This window comes from Dasypus novemcinctus, chromosome 24 (assembly GCF_030445035.2).
Source record: "Dasypus novemcinctus isolate mDasNov1 chromosome 24, mDasNov1.1.hap2, whole genome shotgun sequence".
Taxonomy (NCBI): Eukaryota; Metazoa; Chordata; class Mammalia; order Cingulata; family Dasypodidae; genus Dasypus; species Dasypus novemcinctus.
Genome location: NC_080696.1, coordinates 14185272 through 14210050, shown reverse-complemented (window position 1 = coordinate 14210050; position 24779 = coordinate 14185272). Strand labels below are relative to the sequence as shown.

Sequence of the window (24779 nt, the reverse complement as noted above, 5' to 3'; positions counted from 1 at the left end):
ATTGGTGAGCTTAAAGAAATGGCCTCTGAAGGAGAACATACAAAAGAACAGATGAAGAGAAGAATGGAAAACACTGAAGAAGGTTTCAGGGAACTAAATGACAGTAAAAGGTATGCAAACATACATGTCATGGGTGTCCCAGAAGGAGAAGAGAAGGGAAAAGGGGCAGAAGGAATATTTAAAGAAATAATGGTAGAAAATTTCCCAACCCTATTGGAGGACATAGATATCCTTGTTCAAGAAGCACAATATACTCTCATCTGAAAAAACCCAAATAGACCAACTCCAAGACACATACTCATCAGAATGTCAAAGGCCAAAGACAAAGAGAGAATTCTGAGAGAAGCAAGAGAAAAGCAATGCATAACATATAAGGGATGTCCAATAAGATTAAGTGCTGATTTCTCACCAGAAACCATGGAGGCAAGAAGACAGTGGTCTGATATATTTAAGATAATACAAGAGAAAAACTTCCAGCCAAGAATCTTATATCCAACAAGCCTGTCTTTCAAAAATGAGGGCGAAATTAGAATAATCACAGATAAACAGAAACTGAGGAAATTTCTAAGCAAGAGACCAGATTTTCAGGAAATATTAAAGGGTGTGCTAGAGCCTGAAAAGAAAAGACAGGAGAGAGAGATCTGGAAGAGAGTCTAGAAATGAAGATTATATCAATAAAAGTAATATCAAAAGCATGGTGAAAATAAAATATAACAGATAAAACTCAAATAGTCAGGAATAAACTTAGCCAATGATGTAAAGCACTTGTATTCAGAGAACTGCAACTCACTGTTAAACAAATCAAAAAAGCCCTAAATAACTGGAAGAATGTTCTATGCTCATGGATTGGAAGACTAAATATCATTAAGATGTCAGTTCTATTCAAATTGATATATAAATTTAATGCAATACCAATAAAAATTCCACCAGCATTAAAGAAAAATTGAAAACACGATCATTAAATTTATTTGGAAGGGTAAGGAGTCCTGAGTAGCCAGAAACATCATAAAAAAAGGAAAAGTGAACCCTCATTTTCAGACTTTAAATCATAATACCTACCTATAGTGGTAAAACAACATAGTACTGGCCTAAAGACAGACACAATAGACCAATGGAACCAAATTTATGGCTCAGAAACAGACCCTCACCGGTATGGTCAAATGATTTTTGACTATCCTGTCAAGCTCACACAGCTTAGGCAGAACAATCTATTCAACAAATGGTGCTGAAAGAATTGGACATCCATAGCTGAAAGAAGGAAGGAAGACCCCTATCTCACACTTTATCCAAAAACTAACTCAAAATGGATTAAAAAAAAAAGAAAACTAAAAGTAAAAGCAAGAACCATAAAACTTCTAGAAAAAATTATAAGAAAATATCTTCAAGACCTGGTGGTAGGTGGTGGATTCTTAAAGGAGATAAGAGAAGGACTGAGTGGACTACTGATGTTTAATATACATAGAAATTTTAATTAGCTTTACTGTAAAATTGTGGAAATGTATAGAGTGGATGGTAACACAGTGAGTAAAAGCTAGTTTATAAATGGGGATGTGACTGAAAATGGTAGTCTAGTTATATAAATGTCAATTCACAAAATGCTTGAGAATAATCTAGGAACTGGATAGCACAGTAAACTAAGAGGTGGGTGAGAATTGTCGTTGATGGTACAGATGTAAGAGTGTCCTTTGTTAGCTAGAATAAATGTATATCACTACTGCAGGGTGTTGGAAATGTTGAGAAGCATGGGAAAAATACAGCTGGAGTGACCTATGGACTGTGGTTAGTAGTAATAATATAATATTCTTGCATCTATGCAAAAGATGTACTATGTTGATACTGAGGAAGGATGGGAAATGTATACTATGGGCATGGCAATAATTAGATGATATTATTTTATCTGTTGCAAATGACACACCACCTTGTGGTGTGTTGATGGAGGGGTGTTGTTTGGGAATTCTGCACATGTGCATGATTGTTTTATAAGTTTACAACTTCTGTCATAAAAAAATATATTTAAAAAATAATAATAGGGTGGGTTGGGGGAAAATAAGAGCTATGATTAGTAGTAAGATTTTGACAGTGTTCTTTCATAGTTCCTAACAAACGTCTCATGACAATGCAAGGTGTTGGTGGAAGGTTGATATATGGGACCCCGGTATGATTTTATGCGTTTGCTTTGTAAGTTCACAACTTTTACTATACAATTAATTGTTTATGTATGTTCATATATAAATGACATAAAGATAATAATCAGATTGGTTAGGGGAAAATACTTTGTTTCGTAAAAATATTTTGACAGTGTTCTTTAATTATTAGTTAAAAAGGTTTAAAAACAATGCAAGTTATTGGTGGCAAGGTGAGATGTTATATATGTTTATTTGAGGTTATATATATTTGTTTTGTTAAGTTCACAACTATTATACATTTATTGTTTGTGTTTATGAGTGATATATTTCAATAAAAAAAAAGAAAAAGAGAAAAAAAGTACATCCAATGAAGTTGAATATAGACTTGCCAAAAAAAACCCACCAAAAATCCCAACAGGCATTGAGCATCTACAGTATGCTATGCTATTCATTGTTATTTTAGCCTCCATAATAGTCATGCATTTGGTATTGTTCTCATTTAAAAGACAGGAAATTGAGGCTAAGTATCAGGTAGTAAGTGGATAGTAAAGCTAGGTACTCTAGAGCTAGGTTCCTTTCTTTCTATCATGGTACACATTTATACCACATTTATATCTCCTGAAGAATGTAATATAGTTTAGAAAACAAAGAATGTGTCAATAAATATATGTTAAATAAATGCAGATATCTGGCGCATTCCTCTGGGAATAGCAGGAGAATAATACAGCCTATCGTGATCTGGCCTCCAATTATGGTGCTGAGTGTCAAAATAATGTCCTCATTTTATGCCAAAATAGCAGAAAGAAGGGGCTTGGTCATCAGTTTGTCCCTTACAGTACTCCTGTAACTCTGTTAAGTGACAAAACAAATCTATAGCCAAAGAGAGAAAATGAAAAATTGCAGTGAAATTCTTCCCCAACTCTTGCCAATACAGAAAGAAAAAGTGACAACTTAGCCAGTGGCATACTTGGTGCAGTATGTAATTGTCCTCAGTTAAAAAACAATCAATTCCATTTACTGAGCTGACTACCTAAAGTTAAAATGGTTCCAAATAAAATAGATCATGTTAGGAATGTCCTTCCGGTTTCTCACGCAAAGTGCTGAAATGTGTCATGGGACTTCTGAAAGTACTGACTCTAGCAATTCTTCCAGAAAGACTGCCAATAACAGTGGCCAGTGTTATACTAAATTAAAGGGATTTTAATCCTTATTAAAAGCAATTCATCCTTATTAAAACAGTCCTCCCACATTCCCTGTGAGTCAAACAAATAAATTAGCCATTAGTGGTGACATCATGGGCTTTTGTGCAGAAATCTTACAATTAAAAATCTCAAAACTGCTCGGTTAAAATTCTCTTACTTTTATTGTTACAAGTTGAGATAGTTATTAGTGCATTTTTCCATAATTGAGTTATTTTGTTACCATAATGAAGAGCATTATGAAAAATTAGTAGAATTGAATATACTTATTTGAACCAGAGGAAAGCACACATGTATATTAAGGGAAATGCTTACCAAAGCATGTCTGCGCAATTAATTAAGGGGAATTTTTTACAAACAGACACATATCCTGGAAATTGCATAAAAGGTACAAGAAATGGGTATAAGGTATCTTGTTGAAGAAGAGTCTTATCTTCCCAAGGAATCCTATTACTCACTCTACTTCCAAGGAGCAGAATATTGCCTCAACATACGTGCCTAGCAAATGCCTCACAAGGAGTCTATTATATTCCCTAATGCCTCACTCACTTCCAGCAAATTCATTTTTAATCACATGAAGTCTTCACATAAGAGCGGTTTGGACTTCACTCTTTCCAAGGCAAAGTAAAAGAACACAGGCAAGTTGAGACTGGAAAGTTCCACATCAGTGTCATGTCCTTTCAGTTTCTCTATACACCTTTCCCACCTTATTTGTCCACTTTCCTCAGTCAGTGGGGCTCTTCGCCAACCCCACCCAGGCCTCAGTGCCTTTGCACATACAATCAGTGCTGCATATCTCACTTTCCCACACATCTAACTCTTAGTCATCCTCCAAAGCTTCCTCCCCCATACCCTGCATGACCTTCTTGCCCATCCTGCCCTCTCCCATATCAGAGCTAAGCCCCCATTCTCTGCACTTCCGCAACACACTGCACATACCTCCACTTTCACATTCCTCAACTTTAATTTCCTAACACGTAATTGTTAATTCTTGCCGCTCTCTTTCTGATCATATAGTGCTCCTTGAAAGGCATGTCTTAGTCATCACTCCAGTGGCCTCAGTGGTGGCATATGTGAGTGTCCTTTTAATCTCTCGCTGCCTCCAATCTCTTAAGGGGACAGGATTTGAATTCAAGTAAACAAAAATTTAAGTAATTAAAATAAGATATATACCCCTACCAATTCTGACCCTAATTCGTTGGCTAAATACTGCACAGAACAGCAGTTAAGAGTGCACACTCTAGCACCAGACCATATGGACATTAAGTCTAGGCTGCTTCTTTCTTTCTTTTTTTTTTTTTTGTCCCACTTGAAAAAAAAAAATTAAAACAGCATGCTCCAACCAGTCACAGAAAAAAAAAAAAATAGTCTTCAAAAAATATGTTTTCTTTCTCTGAACAGCATCCAGAGCAAATCACTTGACTTTTTCTTGTCTCTGCTTCTTTATCTGTAAAAAGGGAAGAATTGAAGTTCTAACTCCTTGGGATTGTTGTGAGGATGAAACAAGATGCTTCAGGTAAAGTTTAGAACCTAACTTCATGATACACGGTAATTAAGATGTAAGTGTTAACAGCTACTGTTAATATCAACATCATCATCACCTTATTATTATTATTATTATTATTATTATCATCATTAAATTTTCCTTCCGTAATACAGGGCACATAAAGCTGTTTTTTTTTTGACATCTTTCCTTGGGTTTAGGGGAGCCTACCATAGCTTCATAACAAAGTGGGTAGAAAGCAGTGAGTTAGATTCTATGTTCTTTTGAAACTTTCTTTACTTTTTTTAAAAGCAGCGCATGCCCAGGATGTAGGAGAAGGAAGGCACATATGCTGCTTTCTTCTAAATTTGCTGTACAGTAGCCTCAATGCAGAAAACCTTTACTAAAGGAAGCCCTATGCCTGGGAATCCGAATGAAGGCATCTTTTATAAAACTGAGCCCTACTTTGTGCCAGGCAATGCTGCAGAAATTGAAAATGCAGAAGTGAATTTAGATGCCCTCAACAAATTTTCATTCCAGTGATTGTTTTTCATCATCTCTCATCATTTTTTTCACACTCTGAATTTGGATTGTAAGACTCTATCAACCAGCTGTTCTCAGTTTTACCCTTTGAGTTTCATATTTATAGTAAGAGGCCTGAAATTTGAAAAAGAAAAGTAACAATTTTGGACATTTTATCCACAATAGCTCAAACGTAGGGATGTATGTGAGGAAAGGGAGTCCTCAGGTCCAATGTGTGCATCAATCCCTTGGTCAAGCTGATGGCAAAGAAATCCTCATGCACAGGCATCATACTAGAAACATGTCAGGAAGGACTGGGCCTGTGGGAGCTTGGGAGAGGAAGACAGCAGGTCACTGGAACTCAGTCCACTAAGGGACCAATTTGCCTAATGACTGGTTCAAAAATTAAACGGGATTTTTAAAGTTTAGTTTTACAAATATCTCTGCTAATGTCCAGAGGTGGCTAGACAAGTGCAGTAAACCAGTTCCCACGATAATTTTCCAAAGACCTCTTGCTGGCAAGGGTAGGGCAGGGTAGAAGCAAACAAAGTCAGCATATAAGTTTCCACCTGCATTTAAGAGAAAACCTGTACCTTCACATGTAAAAATCAGAGGCAAAGAGATGTTGACATGGGGGTTGAAATATAGAGCCTACTATCAGATCTACACTTAACAGATACCTGGTATGCAACAAGGGTGGCAACAGGAAAGGATGGAATTTATAATTAGTTTCAATGAGGTAAAAGGATATTCCTATTAAAAAGATATGAAATTGTATCTCTATTTCACATGCCACAATACTCGATCTATTAAAGATGTAACTGTGAAAGGAAAAACCACAAACCTTTTAGAAAAACAATATAGGATGACATTTTCATGACCTTGAAGTAGAGGTGTTCTTAAATAAGGTATTAAAAACATGAACTAAAAAGAGGAAGATAAACTCAATCTCACTAAAACTGAGAAATTTACTTTTCAAATTTAGTCACCATGAAAGAAATCAGAAAACAAGCAGTCATGTTGGAAAAAGTATTTACAACACATATATCTGGCAAAAGACTAGTATTCAGAAAAAAGAGCCTATACAAATCAATATGAAAAATGCAGTGAACAAAATAGAAAAAGTATAGAAGATCTGAAGAGCTATTTCATCAAAGGGAAATCTAAGTAACTAATACAATATGGAAAGATGAACAAGCTTCTTAGTAATTAAGAGAATTTTTTTTTAACGATACAGCATTTATTGAGTGATTGCTATGTAGCATGCACTTGGCTGAGATCTTTATATGGATTAACTCATTCAAACCTTGCATCTTGATTCTATACTAGAGGACACTGAGGCTTAGAGAACACACAGCCAGTAATCAATAGAATGGGAATATGAACTCCAGTGTATGGCTTTGCAGTTTTGTTTTTTTTTTATTGCATGCCAATTAGATTCCCAAAATATCTCTAAAGTATGATAACAACAATGTTGGTGAAGGTGTGGAACTGCAGTTCAAAGGGTAAATTGGCACATCCTCTTTGGAAAACACTTGGCATCATCTAGGAAAGCTAAAGATGAATGTTCGTGCCCCAGCAATTCCACTCTTCAGTATCCACCCTATAGAAAATTTTACATGCAATCCACTAAAGGCATATCCAAAACCATCCACATCACCACTGCAAGTATGAGTCCTAAACTGGAATTATCCAGAATACTGGTTGAGCAAGATGAATTGTATTAACTATGGCAAATTCAGACAATAGAAAGATAAAAACAACAGGAAAGATAAGTTCACTACAACTATGCACACCAACCTGAATATCACAAATAGGGTTTTGAGCAGAATAATTTTTGAAATAAAGCACAAATTATGATTTCACTTATATAAGGTTCAAGAACAAGAAAAATAAGCTATAAATTTAGGGATGCATAAGTAGGATGTTATTATTGCAAAAGTCCGGAGAATGGTTACCTTTAGGGGAGAAAGAGAGAATACAGTCAGGGCCTTCTGAGTTGTTGGCAAGGGTGATGATTATTCTTGACAAGGGTGATGATTACAGGGAGTATTTATCATTATCCTTTAAATTGTTCATATGTATTTTATGCACTATTATGTAGGTATGGTTTGTGGGACATATCACACAAATCATACACACACTGTGAGGAGATAGATCAGAAAATCAAACATTTCCCTAACCTATATTATGAAAATGTTGTCATTTTATGATAAAAAATATTTATTAATTACATTAGCATAGAAAAGACAAAAACCTAAAAAAAACACCTTAAAATGTTAATAGTAGAACAGTGTAGATGGAGGAATTAATGGTGTTGTGTTCTATTTTTCTGTGTTTTATGAACTGTCTAAAGTTCTAGTGATAAGTATATATTCATTTATACTAAAATTCCATTTATTTTAAAACAACAGAGCCCAAAGCAGGATGAAGAGTAAAATCACAGTTTTAAAAATGCTCAGAAATCAGGGAAATTGTCCTTTTAGGATATAAACCTACAACTTTTGTGAAATGATTATTATATCATTCTAAGAGTTCCATGACTGACAAGCCCATTGTTCCTGAGGAAAAAGCTTTCTTGTATGTGGCCTGTGATGGTTAGGCTAATGTGTCAACTTGGCCAGGTAATTGTGCCCAGTTGTTTATTCAGGCAAGCACTAGGCTCATTGTAATAGAAGGGCATTTATGGACTTTAGTCGCCAGTGAATTTACTGCATAGATAGTTGATTACAATTACATCGATCAGGGAGATTGCCATCAGCAATGAGTGTTGCTTTATCCAGTCAGTTGAATGTCTTAAAACGGAAAGTGATTCCAACATTCAGGGAGAAATTCCCAGCTCGTCTTTGGACAGCCAACATCTCCCAGAAACTCATCAAGGACCTTCACTAGACTTTCATCGGAGCCCCTGGTTGCAGCCTGTCTGCAGAAACTGGACTTGTGCATCTCCATGGTCACGTGAGAGACTGATAAAATCTCTTACTATTGACAGATATCTCTTGTCGATTCTTTCCCTAGAGAACCCTGACTGATACATGGCCCTATGCTGCAAGATGGCAGACATGCACATCAGCCCACTGAAATGCGACCTTGAAAGTGAATCTCCAATGCAACACAAGGAATGCATACTGGAGGATGGTAATATGCCACAGCAAGCAGACTGAAGTGTCTACAGAGGACTCTGCTGGCACACATATGTTATAAGCCATAACATAGATTAGCCAGAAGTTTCTATATATGGATTTTGAGGTTTTAAAAACATTGTTTGGATTTTGGAACTGCTTTATTTTCCCCTTAGCATCTGACCAAAGTTCAGTGAGAGACTCAGCATTAAGAAAGGGAATCAACAATTTCAACATAGCCAATCTTAGGAAGGAAACAATGAAATCATCCAACCGGGATGGCTTTGACTGTTGTGTTCACCCTACCAAGAAAAACACTTAATTATGTTTACATTTAGGGAAGTTAAAAGAAATCATGGCTTTGTATGATGATGTAATTATTCCTTTATAACCCTTTGAGAAACAAAAACATAACAAATGGGAAGTCTCAGGGGAGACTCGTGCCCACAGTCAAGGGTGACCCTAGAGCAAAACTGTTGTCTCAGCTGACCAGGACTTGGACAACAAATCCATGAACAGAACTCTAATCAAAACCTAAAGTACATTTCTAACAATGCATTAATTTTTAAACTTTATTTTAGAGAAGTTTTAGATTATAGAAAAGTTACATTGAAAGTATAGAAGATATATGGGAACCTCATATTTTTTTAATGTAACATTTAAAAGAAAATAAAGAAAAGAAAAAGAAAGTATAGAAGATTCTCATATAATAGTTCCCCCCAAACACACACATTTTCCTCTGTTAATAACACTTTAACACCTTACATTAATGTGGTACATTTGTTACAATTGATGAACCAATATTGAAGCACTGCTACTAACCAAGGTCTATATTTTACATTATGATTTATACTTTTATAGATTTTGACAAAGGTAAATTGGCCTGTATCTGTCATTGCTGTATCACCCAGAACAATTCCAGTGCCCTAAAAATGCCCTGTGTTCCACCTATTCTTCCCTCCTCCTCTCCTCAGAACCTCTGGTAACCACTATCTTTCTATCAGTATTACAAGTTCTTCGATTTTAAGTCCCATCCCAAATAACAAAGAGTGTCTACAACTGCAAGCAAAACAGTTCCTTCCATCTCTATATATGAATATATATATAAAATCTAAGCCCTCTCATTCTGAAGTAGAACAGATATCATCCCAAATTCAAGATTGAGGAATTATCAAACAAAAGGGGGCACTGCAACCACAAACCAAAGTAGATTTATTGCAACTGACTGATTTTTTAAAGAGCTTTACTGAGATATGCTTCATACACTATACAATTCATTCATTTAAGAGGTATAATTTAATATTTTTAGTATATTAATAAATGTATGCAGTCATTGCCATAGTTAATCTTAGAATATTTCCACCAAGGAGTAACATACCATTTAGTTATCACTTTCCAACCCTTTCCATCCCCTTCTACAGCCCTAAGCAACTACTATTCTACTTTAATATAAATGGTATAAATGAAATTATGTATTAGGTGGCCTTCTGTATACCACAATGTTTTTGAGGTTCATTCACATTATGGCATGTATCAGAACCTTCGTTTCTTTTAATAATATTTCATTTTATGGATATATCACAATTTATTTACCCATTTATCCCTTGATGGGCATTTGAGTTTGCTTATACCTTTTGGCTGCTATGAAAATTCATGTTCAAGAATTATTATTTTATTTTGATATATACTTAGAAGTAGAATTGCTGCATCATATGACAAATCTATATTTAACTTTTTTGGAGAATCACCTGTGATAGTTAGGTTCCTATGTCAACTTGACCAGGTAATGGTACCCAGTTGTTTGGTCAAGCAAGCACTGGCCTTACTGTAACTGTGAAGGCATTTTGTGGACTTAAATCATCAGTAAGTTGATTTTATCTGTGGCTTATTAAGTCTACAATCAACTAAGAAGATTGTCTTCAGCAATGAAGGCCTTAAAAGAAGTGATTATTTCAGCAGTCAGAAGAGAGAATTTCCTTCTCTAATTTAGCCAGACTACTTATCCTGGAGAATTCATTGGAAAGCTTCATCAGAGTTCCCAGCTTGCTGCGTGCCCTATAGAATTTGGAATCATTCATTTCCACAGGCAAGAGACAATTTTATAATATCTCATAATATTTACAGATACCTCCTGTTGGTTCTGTTCCCCTAGAGAACTCTGACTAATAAATTGTCAAACTATTTTCCACAGTGGCTGCACCATTTTACATTCCCACCAGCAATATACAAGAGTCCAATTTCTCAGCTAACTCACCAACACTTGTTTTCCAATTTTTTTTTCTCTAGAACCATTCTAGTTGATATGATGTGGTACTTCACCAAAGTTTTAATCTGCATTTTCTAATGACTAATGATGTTGAGGATCTTAACATGTGCTTGTTGGTCATTTGTGCATTTACTTCTAAAAATGTACATTCAAGTCCTTTGCTCATTTTTTGATTGAGTTGTATTTTTAGCATTGATATATTTTTAATCAGCCAGTGAGTCAAATTCAAAGGTGTACTGGTTGGTTGGTTCTATCAGTTAAAACTCTCAGCACAGCTTGTGATTAATGAAAGGAGTGATGTAGTGTGATTAATGAAAGGAGTGATGAAGATTTTGTGGACCCTAGAAAATCCTGTTGTTAAAGGTAATCCATTCCTGTGTGTACTTATTGCAGGTGGGACCTTTTAAATAAATTACCTCAGTTAAGGGCCTTTGATTAGATTACTTGATCCAGGGTGAGTCTTAATCCTCCTACTGGAGTCCTTTATAAATGGAGGAATAAAGAGCCTAAGATACAGAAAAAAGATGCAAAGACAGAGAACCCAGAAGCTGAAATCACCAGAACACAGAGACCAAGAGGAAGCCACTGAATCCAGAAGTTCTGGAGGAGAGGGGAGAGACAAGTGGAGCCTGCAATGTGCATGATCACCCACAGCTGCAGCTCAGGAAAAAAGCATCTTCTGATGATACCTTGATGTGGACACTGTCATGGCCTCAGAACTGTAAACCTTTAAATTAATAAATCCCCATTAAAAGCCAATCAGTTTCTGGTATATTGTATTTCAGAAGCCTTTACCAAACTAAAACAAGTGTGTGTGTGTGTGTGTGGAGGGGGGAACTTTTAAAAATGTGAATAATTTAAGAAGTGAAATTTGGCAAAATGCATTGACATGTTTTTCCAACTGGCAAAGAAATCATTTCATGAATTTCAAAGCAAACGAACATTTATTTTTTGGTGATTGTTTTTGAATTTATTAACTGGTCTATTTCACTGACACTTGGTTAAAATTAGTGATTTTCACTTTTGAGGCTCAAAACTGGCTTACAGAGGACTCTGTGCTAGATATAATTGGATGGACTTTCCTTAATTAACAAAAATATATTATAGCTATTCATCAAATAGAAGACCCCAATGACTGCTTACTTTATAGACAGCAAAGAGGAAAACATTCCATAGTTCAACTTAACTATCATGGTGTATTGAGAAAAGCTAAATATCGAATATTTCACCTCTTTACAGTCAGCAAAGTGCATAAATTCTTTTCCAGGAGCCTCTGCCTCAAAGCTTGTTCAAAAATCCCTTGTAATAGAAGTGGTAGTCAGTTCAGAGCCTACAGTGTTATTCTTAAGAAACCATCATCCATAAATTTCTGGTATTTATAGTCTGAACATGAAATAAATACAGTTTTTGTTCAGTAGTCATGAATAAGCAGCAGTACTGCTCTTTGTGTGTGCAGAATTAAACACTTGGGGGAAAGATTCATCTCTGCAAAAGGATAATTTGAAGGACTGCTTTGAAAAAAAAATCAGTCCAGTTAGGATTATAAAGCTGTTTAAAAATCAGCAGTGATGATGGCTTGAAGAAGGATAATTAGAATCTTTAATGTGCAAAGTGCCTCTGAAAATATTTCTGGAGGCTAATACCACTATCTTTGAATCCAAAGCCAGGCCACTGAGTCAACAGATAACCAAGAATTTTCTCCAAGGTCATGTGGAAAATGGAAGGAAAGATTTCAGTGTCCCTCATGCATGATCTTAGTACATTTACTATTATCCTGCCATATTATTTGGGGACATAATTTCCCCTGTATAAGTCATGGATCTAAGATGGTAGATTCCTGGTTCTGGAATATCCATGGACTCCTGGAAGGACAGTTGAAAGGGACACTTCTTCTATCCTCTCTCTGGACGCTGGAGCCTGAGAGCCAGCTTTGAGGAGGAAGCCTTGCTGTGCATCACCCAGCCTGAAGATGACCTAAGGTGCCTCTGTGAGACTTAAAACAAAGCTGCCCCTCATGAGCACAGGACTTGGTAAGCAGAGAAGCCATTTCTAATTAGCTGGAAGGTCACAGCTCTTGGAACAAATCTTAAGATCAGAAGATTCCCATGCCCTTAACAGTGCCTGTATGTAAAAAATGCAGCGTAATGCAAGAAATGCAATACCCACTTACAACATACTATAATGGTATTGATCTATAGGCAGGAGCCAGTGATGGTGCACATGGGGGGTGGGTGGCTAGGGAGTGGAGGTTTGTGGGAGGGGAGAGGGTCTCAGAGTTTGGGGGGATTCCTAACATTCCTAGGAATGGGGTGAGGGCAGAAGAGTCTGGAGATGTGATGGAAAGACAGCTGACATTCCCTGGGGCATGTGCCTTGATGTGCACCCTGCTGCCCCTCCCTACTTCCAGCCTTGTGAGATGCTACTTTCCTTTATCCACTTGCAGGCCAGGGGAGATGGTGTCATTGCACCTGGACAGTGTGCTTCACCAGCAGCAGCTTTGATTCTTTTCATTTTGGGGTGGAGGGGATACAAATGGTATGGTAGGATCATGGCCCATCGGGGCTGCAAGGAAGGGAACTAGGGCTCCCTGAACCCCAGTGATGTGTTATAGATGAGTCCCAGAATGGGATCAAGGTGAAAATGAGATTAAAGAATAAATTCCTCACCACCTTATCAACAAAATAAAAACAGTCATAATAATGTAATGGGAGACTTCCCAGCCAACAGTGTCAAAGTCATCTTTTTTCCTGTCACCATCCTCACCCTGTCCAAACTCTCCTGCTGACCCCACTCCTACCAGCTATCACCACGTTTTTCTATACCCCTTTGGAGGAGAACTTGACAGAGTTGCCTGCACTTGCTGTTTCCACTTCCCTTCCTCCCAATCTCTTTTGAAGCCACTCAAATCAGGCTTCCATCCCCAATGACTCTGCTAATACAGCTGTCATCAGCATCCTCCACGATCCCAAAGTCAGCAGTCAATTCTCAGGCCTCATTTTTCATGCACTGTTGCCCACTCTTGTCACTAACCCTCTTAGGGGTCTGAATCAGAGCTCACATCTACTTTGCTCTTTAATCCACAGGATAGCGACAGCTACACATATTTGAAAATGTGGTATAATGAAAAATGTGACTGGTCTTTGTCCTCCTTGATCCTGGGGAAGCAATCTCAGAATCTTTGGAATTTCCTGAGATAGGAAATTTCTAATTCTTTTGTTCTACACGGTGGGCCAAAGACTACACCTTGCAGTTACAGGGTTGGGTCAGTCACACCCACAGCCGTAGGGTGGGGCTGACCACACCAGAGAGACCCAGGAGGTGATTAGGGGGCTGGGCTTTGACCAGGTGATATCAGTGCACCTCTAACCTCTGGGAGAGGAGGGCCTGGTGCAGACTGGGCTAAGCCATGGGCATTGATTGCATCAATCATGCTCACACATGGAGACCCCATATAAACTCAGGACATTCGAAGCCAGAAGAGCTTCCATGTTTGAGAAAATACATCACTCTTTCAGGAGAGTGACATGAGCTTGCAACTGAGACTATCCCACACTCTGCCCTATACGTCTCTTCTTTTGGCTGCTTCTTTGTGTTTTTTCTTTTACTATGATAAAACTACAGTCATTAAGTAGAGGGCACTCAGTGAGTTCTGTGAGTCATTCCAGTGGATTATCAAACCTGAAGAGGTCGTGGAAAACGGCAAATTGGTAGCCAGTTGGTCAGAGGTGTGGTTGATCTGGGCACCCAAACTTGTGATTACAGAGTAGGCTTGTAGAAGTTTGCCTTAAACTGTGGAGCCTTCCCAATTAATTCCTAGTAGGAAGAGTCAGAATTGAGTTGATTGAGTTATTGCAGTCTTGGCAGTTGCTGACTAAAGTTTTCATAACCCATATAGAAGAACTTAGACATCTGGTGGCAAAACTTCCCACACAATCTATTTAATGTTTTATACTTTCTAATCACTTAGCTCCATCCATTTTAGGGTTGCGTTAATACCAACTCCAATCCGGCCGTGAACACACAGGCTTCATCCTGCACCTTTTACACACACACTGCCACGAATAACAGTGTAAGGTTTTATTTCTCTTCACTCAATTAGCCCTCAATTCTATGAGGCAGAAGATGTCTAATATTTAATTAGTGACCCAATTTTGCTTTTCCTTGCTGGGCTCAGCTTATTTTTTCATTTAGGAGAAAAAGAAACTAAATTGACTAGGTTTAAGATGAAGTAAAAAATTACAACTCCAACTATTAGTTCTAATTGCTCTGGGGAAGAAATGAGATTCTTTTTTTTTTTTTTTTTTTGCTTATTCCTCCTAAATCTAAAGGGATAAATTAATTGGCCTGAGTGAGTCTGATGAACTGGAGAGTAGGTGTTGGCTGCAACGCCGCTGAGATTCAAGGCTTAACCAGCATATGAACAGCTGGAAGATTTAAGTCTCTCAGACACATATTTAATGTGTATAGTGCTATTTACAGGTTCAAATAAAGGGACATAGGAACCATGTGTAGGAAAATTATAAATGAGTCTAACTCTGATACTTCGGTAGGATAAGAATAAGTATAACACGGGGCATTTTGGGGACACTGTAATTGTCCTGCATGACATTGCAATGACAGATACAGGCCATTAAACATTTTATCGAAACCTATAAAATTGTGTGGTGCAAATGTAAACCATAATATAAACTATAGACCATGGTTAGTAGCAATGCTTCAATATGTGTTCATCAATTGTAACAAATGTACCGCACTAATGAAAGATGTTAATGGAGGAAAGTGTGGGAGAGGTGGGAATAGGGTATATGTTAACCCCCTTATATTTCCCATGTAACATTTATGTAATCTAAAGCTTCTTTTTAAAAAAGAATTTTTAAAAGGGATAAATTAAAACTACTGTAATTATTTCAGATGATACACTTAGTACATAAGTAAGTTATGGACAAGAGATGGTCTTACCAGCATGTTTTTGTTCACAGCTGAATATATTAATGCCCTTTTAATAACAGACTGGGATTCAAGGAAGCAAGGAAATAAATGTTCACAGGAAGAAGTCTGTGAGAACAGGTCATGGAAAATAACATTGTGGCCAACAGAGACTTGCTGTTCTTTTCCTGTCTCTGTATTTTTATTTCCTTTTACATCTTTCAGTATCTTCAATTCCTATCCTTTTCTAATCATGCAAAGTTTCTTCCCAAATCCCCAAGTTCTTTTCAGGAAGGGCTTGCTATAAAGCATTATAAAGGACAATGTCTGAAAAAGTGGTGTTCAGAAAAGAAAACCTGTTCAGGGTTTACAATGATAGTTTTTATTCTTCTCTGCTCCTTTTGTTATATGTTAAAAGTAGAGAGTAGAGTTGTCTTGTGATAAGAGAAAAAAATAAGGTGACTTGACAAAAAAAAAAGAGCAAGCTTTTTAAAGCCCTGTAAATAGAATTGGTTGTGAAGTATAAAGCTGTGGAACTTAAATCTCAGTGTCCTGAGTATAGAAGGCAATGCTCCCTGCTGACCTGAGAAGTATTAACCCTTTATAATAGTCTCCAGTGGCTCCCCAGCTGGTTTAAAGTCAGTGCCTTACCAAGCAACTCTGCAGAAAATAGGGATGGGTCTGGAACATTTAATTGTAATAAATATGTAAATACATATCTCAAAGTTACCATTTTTTAAGAGTTATAACTGGCTTAAAAGTCATGCATCTGGAGAATGAGACATCTACTATTGAATATAAATACCCATAGAAGAGATTCTATAACAGTTTGGAAAAGAAGGCTATCAATGGCAAAATAAATGATCAAAACACATTTATTGAGCAGAATTTTGGAGAAATTTTCATGTATTTTTTAAATGATAGTCACTCTCTTGGTCTGTTAAGAGAGAGACAGGGGAGCTCTATCACATTCACTAATGGAATAGCAACAATCCCCCAAGTGCAACGGCAAAGACCAAAAAAGAAGGATAGTCCAACAATGAGCCCTTGATACTAATGACTATACTTGTGAGCCTGTGTGCCAGAAATAAGAACTAGGTCTACAGCTGCAGGGTGCCTAAGAGTTATCTCCTGAGAGCCTCCATTTTGCTCAAATGTGGCCAGTCTCAAAACCAAACTCAGCATGTAAATAAATGCACTGCCTTCCCCCCAGCGTGGGACATGACTCCCGGGGATGAGTCTCCCTGGTGCCAAGGGATTACTACCATGTACCAGCTGATGATGTAACTAGAAAATGACCTTGAATAAAAGGGTCAACTCAGATCAGGAGAATATCTCAGCCTACATGTAATATCAGGAGTTAAAAACGCTTTTTGACCTGAATAAAAGGGGGAAATGGGAAGGACAAATGAGTTTATATGGCTATGCATCTCCAAAAAAGAGGCAGGAGGTCATCAGAGGGGTTGCCCTTACGCACACCTCAGCAGAGTTCCAGAGACAGCTAAAGTAGATACAACCCCAGGTATTGGTTCTTCTGAGGGCTACAGAGACCCACAGGTTCTATAGTCATGGCAGATGGAGTTCAGTGCCATGTCAGTTGGCCCTACTTTGAAGTTTGTGCTCCTGAGTGTGATGGAGTTGGACTCAGATGTGATCTTTGTTCACAAACCTCTCCTGTTTCTTTTACTGGACCTGTGGTTGGTGCTGGGGTTTACTGTATACTCAGGAGACCTGAATCTCTGGACTGTCCATGTGATGGCCAGGCCCTGAGCCTCAACAGACTTGTAACTCCTACCCTCTGGTTTTTTGGACTTACCCCAGCCAGCTAACAGGGAGGTGAAGAAGGTCAACCACCACACCAGGGAGCCCAGAGTGCCTACAACTGAAAGCAGGAGAATTGCATCCATCATTCAAGTGGAATCTAAGTACCCTCTCGATAGAGAGGTGGAGTGGATGTAGCCATCCCAGGGCCCACTGAATGGAGGAATAGAGTATGGATTAGAGTGGACTTACTGATATTCTGTTCTGAAACTATTGTGGTTAGTAATGGAAGTAAATGTAGCATTGATGTGGAGAAAGTGGCCACAGTAGCTGCTGAGGTTAGGGAGTAGGAAGAAGAGATGTGATGTGGGGGCATTTTTCAAGACTTGGAGTTGTCCTGGGTCCTGCAGGGACAGTTACTGGACATTGTATGTCCTCCCATGGCCCACTTGGTGGACTGGGGGAGAGTGTAAACTATAATGTGGACCATTGGCCATGTGGTGCAGCAGTGCTCAGAGATGTATTCACGAAGTACAATGAATGTTCCATGATGATGGAGGAGGTTGTTGTTATGGGACAAGTGGGGTGAGGGGGGTGGGGGATATATGGGGACCTCATTTTTTTTAATGTAACATTAAAAAAAATAAAGACAAAAAAAGAAGAATCAGTGGACTTCTCTTTTACAGTATCTGTAATGAATAAAAATAAATAATAGTTTTATTTTCCTCCTGACCTATTAAAATGTAAAATGCCATAACACTTTCCATAATTTGGAGTGAAAATGACAATATACTGTTTGGAGTATTAAAATTACGTTTACATAATCTTAATGAAATTGTTTATTACTGGATGCATGGTGAACTTGAATGTGTCAGCAAAATAACCTGTAATCTTTTTATCTATGAAATGGGGATAATAAAATGACCTAAGATTATTTGCGAAGATTAAATGATCAATAACAGCAAAACTATAAAGCACTTAGCTTGGGACCTGGAATTAGAATAAGCTCTCAATAAATGATACCTGTCCTAACAATCAACATTATTTAAGATATACTATATAAAAATAGCAAAGTGCTTCTAGATGACATGCTAAGAGAGTGGTATTAGGCTAATAAAATCTATGCAACATGAAAACTGCAATATTGTTTGATTTACTAACAAACCTTATCTCAAAGACAGGAAAAGACATTCCTAAATGACTGAAAATTTAGGAGAGATGGGGTCTTGATTCAAATTCTTATACATTTACAAAAACGGATATATATAAAAATCATATGATGTACATTTTATTATTTTTAAGTCTCTGTTAATTCATCTTTTACAGTAATTTTACACTTTTAATTTAGGCAAGAATAAAAGGGGAAAAATCTCCCAAAGGAAGCTTAGAATTGCCACAGCTGACCAAGGAAAATAACCGTTCTCTGTGGCAAAGAGCTGAGCCTTGACATACACATTTGCCCACATGGCTTAAAGATAGCAGGATATCACATTCTTGAGCAGTGCTCTATAGAATAGTCCCCTAATATTTTAAAATCACCTCCCAAAATAAAAAAAAAAATCCCAAATGGATTTGATTTTCTGTTTGCTATAAAATAATTGGATATATTTTATTCATAAAAATTAACATCCACAAAGAAATAAACAAAAACTAAGTCTCAATAGAAATCTCTAACCTCTTCACATCGCTTCTTTTTTTGTGTGTGTGTGGTAAAATGATTGTAACAAAAAATTGGCCATTTTTACCATTTTTTGATGTACTTTTTAGTCATGTTAATTACTTTCACCATGTTGTACTACTATCACCTTTCATTATGAAAACATTTTCATCACCCAAAACAAACTCTTTACCCATTAAACAGAAAATCTATATTCCTCTTCCCCAGCCTCTGGTAACCTTTAATCTACTTTCTATCTCTATTTGCATATTCCAGATATTTTGTATACATGGAATCATACAATATTGATTGCCCTTTTGTATATGATTATTTCCCTTAGCTTTTGTTTTCAAGGTTCATTTATGGTATAGCATGTATCTGAATTTCATTCCATTTTATGGCTCAATAATATTCCATTGAGTGCATATACATTTTGTTTATCCATTCATCTGTCAATGGACACCTGGATCGTTTCCATTGGCAACACTTCTTAAGTAACACCTTAACTGGCATTCTCTGTTAACAATGTAGTAATATACATATAATTCCAATTCCAATACATCACTGAGTAGGGTGTGACTCCAGTTCATCCAAAGACTTCTTGATCTCTTTAAAATTCATGAGGATTCAGTTAAAAATTATTTAGAGTTTTAATAAGATATAGTTGTAAATTAAACATTTTTAGTGTATGCAATATCAGTATATTTTATACATGCATGGATATACACATACCTATATCATATACACACTGGCATTCATATATGCATACTTATTAGTAAAGATGAAAGTATAAGGCATGTATTTGTACAAAGATGCTGGGGTTCTGCTCTAGGCATTTTAATGAGATTTTCACAGGAATACATTGCCATTTGATTCAGAGTAAGTGGTTCATTATGGGTGTTGTCTTAAGAACATATTCAAGCCTAAACATTCTGTCTTGTTTAGAAATTATCCAGGCTGTTTATTTGTTCTTTTTTTTCCTTTACCCCTGATTTGTCTTCTTAACAAGAAAGACACTGAGCCTGCTTTCCTAAGCATCTTTGGCTTTTGGCTACTTATTCTTTTTATTCAAATCCCTTTCTACTTCAGATATAAAAAAGTAGCTGTTGGCAGAAAGTGGTTAAATGTCCTTCAGCAGAGGATTTAAGACCATTGTGTACAGAAGGGTAAGTGGTGGAAGTCAAGGACTCCTTAGTGGAGCAAAGAATTCCATTTCCAATGACTTTCTCTCTTTGAGACAACAGCTGAAGGAAGAATAGAGGATCCTTACAGAATTATTCAAGCATTCTCCCATGTTTGGCCCCTTACCAAAGAGCTAAGCGAGCAGCTGCCTTAGGCGAACTGTTTTTGTCTGTTGGGCTGGTTGTTTAATTGAAGCCACCACCATCACCTCTTGCTCCATTTCTACTCATTTGTGCGTATGTGCGAGCTTACTAGCACTTGGCTCTTGGCTCCCTAACCCAACATCATCATCAGCTTTGACCTTTTTAAACTTATGATCACCTGTAGCCTTCCTTCCTGGTCTTTTGGATTTCATAGACTGAGTTTTCAATTATGCCATTTACTTCTGTGTCTCCTCACATTTCCATGTAAGGTCATCTTGCCTCAAGCTTTAGTCTCTTGTAACCTACCCTTAACCTAACCAGACACTGCAATCTCATAAAATACAAAGATTCAGCCATGTTACAAGAACACTGGTAACCAGAGCTGATGGCAGCATCCCTGGAGAGTACTGGTCTTCCTTAACCTGAGGGAAATGGCTGACTCTAAACTTCTCCTCTGAAAATTCTTGATCCAAAATGCTTCCCCCACTGCCACTGGCTGGTGGAGGGCACCATTTATTTCTAAACATCCTGAGCCTGGATAGTTTTCTGTAGTTTTTCTTCTCTCTCCATGAAACAGTTCCTGGCCTCTCATTATGTTAATAATCTATCTGAGAAAAGATACAAAATAGGAGTGGTTGGAGCTAGAACCTCAGTGACTCAGGACTGAGACAAATCATTCGTGATAAAAAGATCCCAGGATTTAGAGTCAAAACATCTGGATGTGGGATCCAGTATTGCTGCCATATTTGATGCTGAATTCTGTTAAAATCCCTTAACCTCTTCAGGTCTGTTTTCTTCTTAGAGGAAATTAATTATCTCATGACTGAGCTGGGCTAAGGCATATTGGAAGAGTTCCACATTGTCAAAGACTAGAACACTGATGAAGCTATGATGCTGCTGCCCTGCTGTTAAGAGATTGTATGATCTTGCCTTGCCAGAACTGTGATAGGAGGAGCTGGTAATGGAGACAAGGACTGGAAGCCAAATGAGAACAGCCCTTACAAGCTTGGATGACAAAATAAAGTCATTGGTAGAAAATGTTTGGGCTGCTAGATCCCTTATTTTTAAGTTATCCTGGCTCTTGAATACTCTGTTTCTGATGGATTAGAGCAAATGGATTAGGAAATAAGAGGGATAATTAGATCAGCAGGAAGCATTGGAGGTAGGGGTGCTGCTCGGACCCTTGACATCATCAACTTAATCAACTTAATGAACTGAGAGCAGACAGAAATCACCTATGCCTAAAGCTCCAAGAATTATCTTCCATACCAGGTGTGAAGCAAACTATGGCCTGTGGGTCAAATCTAGCCACATCTGTTTTTGTGAATGAAGTTGTATTGGAACACAGCCATGATCTCTTATTTACAGACTGTCTAAGGCTGCTTTCACGCTACAAGGGCAAGAGTTGAGTAGCTGTGACAGAGACTATATGGTCCTAAAAACTTAAAATATTTATGCTTTTGGCTTTTACAGAAAAAGTTTGAAGATTTCTGTTACATGCTCTTAAACAAACCCAAGTGTTAGAAGTAACATTTGTAGACCCTTCAACAAACACAAGTGTTGGAAGAACTGGGCTGGAGCATTCTCAGGGAATAATGTACTTAGTTTGCTTCCTTTCCCAAAGAGAATAACCAAGCATCACTGAAGAAAAACAACCGTTTTTTAGTAATATATTTCAGGAAAAGGAGTAGGGGTGGGAAAATCCAAATCAAATGCTTGAAACCCAGGGAGCCCCAGGAGAAAAATGCTATGAGTATTTAGGAAATGTTGTCTGATGCCTACCCAGTCACATTTATTCTCTCAATCAGTAATATTCAGGGATTCAGAAAAAGGGGAACCTTCATGGTTTTCACTCAAGAAACCTCAAAAACAGATGCTATTATACACTAAAAGAGTCTGAGTCAAGCCAGTTGCCAGAAGTGGATTCAAAGTACACGCTGGTAGGAATGCAGTGTATACCAGCATCCAAGAACAAATATTCTGATATCGACATTTTTTCCCCCTCTAGAATCAAAACACAAAAGCAAAATAGAGTGGAAAGGCACACTGGGTTTCCCTGGCCTGAGGCACCGCTACAGTTAAGACGGAACATGCAGGCTATCATTAAACCCAGCGAGGAGCTCAGAGCAAATGCAGGCTCTTTCTCCCTGGAAATGCCAGATGACGATCAGCGCCAAGCAGGGAGCAACGAAAATGGCTAACACCCGGGTAAGGGCGGGTGGGTCTGCAGAGAAGAGACGTGGTTCTCAACATACTGAGAAGTGCATCCACATAAAATGTTCAGAGCCCTTCAGCTACACACAGTGCTTGCCTTATTTTCCTTTGTTTAATTTTAGCAATCAACATAACCCAAGAAAAAGACTGGCAGCAGTTATTTTCCCTTCTCCCCTTCTTAACTGATCAGAAGCATGTCATCCAGTGTCCTCTACTCTGAAATATAAAATAAAAGCTCAATGAGAAAATAAACTTTCATTCACCTAACCCCATGCTTCCTACACATACATTCTCACTTGGAAGAATATTTACCAGTTATACGTTCTCAATACTCTTGGTATATATGGAGAATATACGATGAAGGGACAAACGGTTAGGAAACATAAATAACAGGTGATGTTAATATTCAGTATTGAAACAATAAATTATGAATGAACTACGTTTCCTCCTTATTCTCAGTACAATTTCATACTATTTCTAGAAAGGAGGGAAGTGGCAAAGATGAATAAAATAACTTTCAGAAAAAGAAAACTTTGGGTGTTTGCAAGAGCTAGAGCCCCCAAAGTGATCTCTGTGGACCAATGTATCCCTGTTCCTTGAGTTCTCTGGAAGAGCAAGACTGGCAGCTGTTTAGAAACCACTACCCCGAAGATCACTCTGGGACAAATTCTGCCAAAAACAGCAGTCACAGACAAACATGTGTTATAAGAATACTACAGTGCTTCTTTAATATTGATGTGGCCTCAGTGATTTCAAAAGAAATGTTTAGTGCATAAAACAACATAATGAAAGAAAATTCTGCTACTTGACAGGGTTTTCTTTAATGGAAAGACTTTTTTTCACACCCATAAACATTTGATGCCCACATCTGTTAGAAATAAAGGAGAGTGTAACTTCCCTTTTGCATGCAGCTATTTAGAGTTCTTAGAGACCATATAATATGCTTAACGGTGACAGGAAAAAATGCTGTAGATAAAGTTTTCCTGATTGAATTAGTACTCTACTGAAATTTAAAGTTTTATGGACTGCTTCAGGTACTTTGTTCTTTATATGGCTTTGTGCATGTGTTTATATTTTAATTTCAGGAAATAGTTTGTTATTGTCTTTATAGAAAGTCAAGAAGGCTCCTAGATTAAAAAGTAAATAAAAATAAAGATTTTTCCAAAGAAGTGATGCTATTTCCTTCTTAAATAGAAGGCATGATGAAGACAATTTCCCTTCCCCACCATCCACAGGACCAACAACCTGGACTTCGTAGTGGGACTCCATTTAAGGGTGTTCCCATTTCCTGAGATGAAAGTCCTTGGTTACTATGCCTAGCTAATCTTAGAATGACTGTGGAGAACCCTGTCATCCCTATTAGTTTCTCTCAGAGGAAAAGGCAGTGTCCTTGCATTATCATCTGTGATCTGGACCCCGATTGTATGTCCTCACTCATTCTGCTTCAGTCCCACTGGCTTCCTTGCTGTTTCTCTAACACATCTTTAACTTCTCTGTCCCAACTCCCAGAATACTCTTTCCCACATATCTACAAGGGGAATTCCTCACACCCTTCAAGTAATGGCTCATATCTTCCCTTCTCGATAAGGACCATTCCTGTGTGACTGGTCCTTCTTATTGTCCTGTCTTTTTATCACAGCTATTATCTTCTAAAATATTATGTAGTTTGCTTATATCATGAGTATTACTTACTCTCTGTGTCCCCCACCAAAGCATAAGCTACACAGAGGCCACGGATCTGTGTTGGGAAGAGTGAGTCACACACAGTAGGCTAAAACATATTTTGATGAGTAAATAAGGAATGAATGAGTCAATGTATGAATTGAATTGGAATTGCAAATGCCTGCTAGTAGCACAACTCCTCTTCTTGCAGAGCTGCTGAGCTCATCCCCATCACAGGACAACTGCACTTGTAGCTCGCTCTGCCTGACAAACCTTTCCTCCAGATATGTGTGACACTGCTTCCCTGTCATCATGTAGTTGCAATTCAAGTGCTACCCCTGAGACAACAGTCCCATGACCACCCAAACCCTGCAGTCTCCATTCTCTATCACATATCTCTTCATATCTGCCTCATTACACTAATAAATACCTAATGTGATCTTGTTTTTCTTCTCTTTTGCAACCTTGTTCTGGTATCTTTCTCTCTTCACTAGAATATAAACTCTTTGAGAGCTT

The 24779-nt window shown here is 37.6% G+C and overlaps 1 protein-coding gene and 1 pseudogene across 4 annotated transcripts in view; one reads left to right on the top strand and one right to left on the bottom strand.

Moving 5' to 3' along the window:
• MACROD2 (mono-ADP ribosylhydrolase 2) overlaps positions 1-24779 on the bottom strand; it is a 2160736-nt gene that overhangs the window by 391708 nt on the left and 1744249 nt on the right. The gene's annotated exons all lie outside the window — the stretch shown is intronic.
• Positions 22548-24779, top strand: part of LOC139437545 (secretion-regulating guanine nucleotide exchange factor pseudogene) — a 69123-nt pseudogene continuing 66891 nt past the window's right edge.